The sequence below is a fragment of the Arachis hypogaea genome, chromosome 16, assembly GCF_003086295.3.
Source record: "Arachis hypogaea cultivar Tifrunner chromosome 16, arahy.Tifrunner.gnm2.J5K5, whole genome shotgun sequence".
NCBI classification, from domain to species: domain Eukaryota; kingdom Viridiplantae; phylum Streptophyta; class Magnoliopsida; order Fabales; family Fabaceae; genus Arachis; species Arachis hypogaea.
The window spans coordinates 92,496,167-92,498,753 of NC_092051.1; the positions used below are offsets into that span (position 1 = coordinate 92,496,167).

The 2,587-nt window shown below is 39.4% G+C and overlaps 1 non-coding gene across 1 annotated transcript; it reads left to right on the top strand.

The window, feature by feature from the left end:
• The first annotated feature begins 322 nt into the window (after window positions 1-322).
• Window positions 323-426, top strand: LOC112759921 (small nucleolar RNA R71). The gene has a single exon (XR_003180384.1). It is a non-coding gene; the product is annotated as a small nucleolar RNA R71 (small nucleolar RNA).
• The last annotated feature ends 2,161 nt before the right edge of the window (window positions 427-2,587 follow it).

Consider the following 2,587-nt stretch of genomic DNA (forward strand, 5'->3'; position numbering starts at 1 on the left):
GCTTACTTCCTCTTGATCTTGTGTGTGTATTGCAGCCACTTGCTTTGTTTCTAATTTCCTGGTGAGCTTTGCTAGTTGCTTGGCAAACACCTTGTTTTGGGCTAAAATTGTATCAACATGGTTCAGCTCCATGACTCCCTTAGTGTTGTGTCTCTCTGAAGCATAGTAGTACTCATTCTCAGCCACTGTCTCAATCACTTCAATGGCTTCTTCCACAGTCTTTTTCCTGTTCAATGAACCTCCTGATGAATGGTCTACAGCCTTCCTTGATTCATAAGAAAGTCCATCATAGAAAATATGCAATTGCACCCAGTCATGGAACATGTCTGGTGGGCATTTCCTTGTCAAATCCTTGAATCTCTCCCATGCCTCGTAGAGAGTTTCACCATCTTGTTGTCTAAAAGTCTGAACCTCAGATCGAAGCCTATTGACCTTTTGTGGGGGGTAGAAACGTGCCAGAAACTTGCTTTCCACCTCATCCCAGGTTGTTAGGCTCCCCCTTAGGAATGATTCCAGCCACTTAGCTGCCTTGTCCCTAAGTGAAAATGGGAACAAGAGCAATTTATAGGTATCTTCCTGGACTCCATTGGACTTCACAGTGTCGCAAATTCTCAGGAATTTTGTGAGATGTTGGTTTGGATCTTCATTAGCACTCCCACCAAATGAACAATGATCCTCCACAAGTGATATTAGCTGTGGTTTAAGTTCAAAATTGTTGGCCTGAATGGGTGGTTTCTGAATGCTGCTACCACAATTCCCAGAGGTTGGGTTTATGTATGAACCAAGAACCCTCCTCTCAGGAATGGCATTGTTTCCATCAGCCCTCTCATGGTTGTGAACTTCTCTATCCATGTTGAGATCTAAAGCTTCCTCAAAATTGTCCTCAGATTCTCCTTCAGATTCCTCTTCTCTCAGTACTCTCTTCCCTCTTGCTTCCCTTCTAAGTCTATGAAGGGTCCTCTCTGGTTCGGTATATGGAGGAGTTGATGTCTCTCCTCTCCTACCTGTCATACAAGAACATAGCACAGGCACCAAACAAGTGAAATACTCTTGGTTAATGGAAGAGTATGGTTAGAGCAGTTGAGGAATTAATTCAAATAGTTAGTGAGTCAGTGAGTTAGTTGCTTGAATTTAAAGGCATAAAGAAAGAAAACAAGTAACAGAGTGCAGAAATTAAAATTCAACAAGTAACTTGAACTGAATTAACAAAGCAAGAAAAATGCTCAATCTAGTTAACTTCCAATTTGAGAATTGTCAATCGAAAACCAATCCCCGGCAACGGCGCCATAAACTTGATGCGCATAAACTTGTTATGCTACGATTTAGGAAATTGCACGATCGGCAAAATTCCTTCCGGCAAGTGCACCGGTTATCGTCAAGTAAAAACTCACAATAGAGTGAGGTCGAATCCCACAAGGATTGGTTGAGTGAGCAATTCGGATTAGAAGTATGTTCTAGTTGAGCGGAATCACGATTTAGATGAGAATTGCGGAATGTAAAATTGCATGAATTAAAGAGCGAGAAGCTAAATTGCTGAAATTAAAAGGGATGGGGGTGATTGCATGAATTTAATTGCAGAATGTAAAGAGAAAGTGGTAAATCAGAAATGGGGAGTTCATTGGGTGTTAGGAGATATTGAGATCTCCGAATCAAAACAACTTTTATCCCTTCCTCAACCAATGCATTCATTGAATTTTGCTTGGCAATCTTATATGATTGGATCCCAATCCCTTGGCTCACCAATTCTCTCTAAAAACAAACAAATTCCCAATCCCTTGGTTTAAATGTTCATAAGAAGAGATGATGCTCGATCACTGATTATACCACACAGTTTCATGAACCACAATTTGGTAGGATTACATGTCACAATATCCATCCAAACCCCAATCCAATTCACTGTGAGAAAGCTTCTCTAGCATGAATCCTCCATTCCTTTCCCAAGGTTCCGAAGGATTCCAATTATGGGTAGTTTCTTTTCCAAGACAACTACCCAATGGAATTAGATCGAGAAGCTTTCTAACAAAATTCAAGAGAAAAGATTGAAGAAGAAGATAAAACTATTATTGATTCATTGAATTACAATAGAGCTCCCTAACCCAATGAAAGGGGTTTAGTGAGTCATAGCTCTGAATTCAATTACAAAACTAAAAGAAAATGATCCAAAGTTCTCCGTGTATAAAACTCCTCGAGTGTCTGTCTCAACCAACTTAAATTCTATCCTATTTATACACTTTCTAAATTGAGCTTCTGTTGTGTTTCTTGGGCTTTGAGGCCTTTCCCTGATTTCCTTTTGCTTTGGGTTTATGATCCATAATCCTGATGAGGTTGCTGATCCAATTCTGTAACATTCATTGAACCAACTTAGTGATAATCAAGTAATACACAAGACTCAACAAATTGAAGCTCCAGACTCATCAATTCTTCAGGCCCAATCCCATAAACATGATATTCAATTGGGTTTCATACCATAATACGTTTAAGTTAATGTTTGTGCTCAAATGCTAACTTAAACTTCAATATATTTGGCCCAGAAACCCCTTTCAAAAAGTGACGTTTAAGTTGAAGTTTAAGTTTCAGTTTAAGGTTA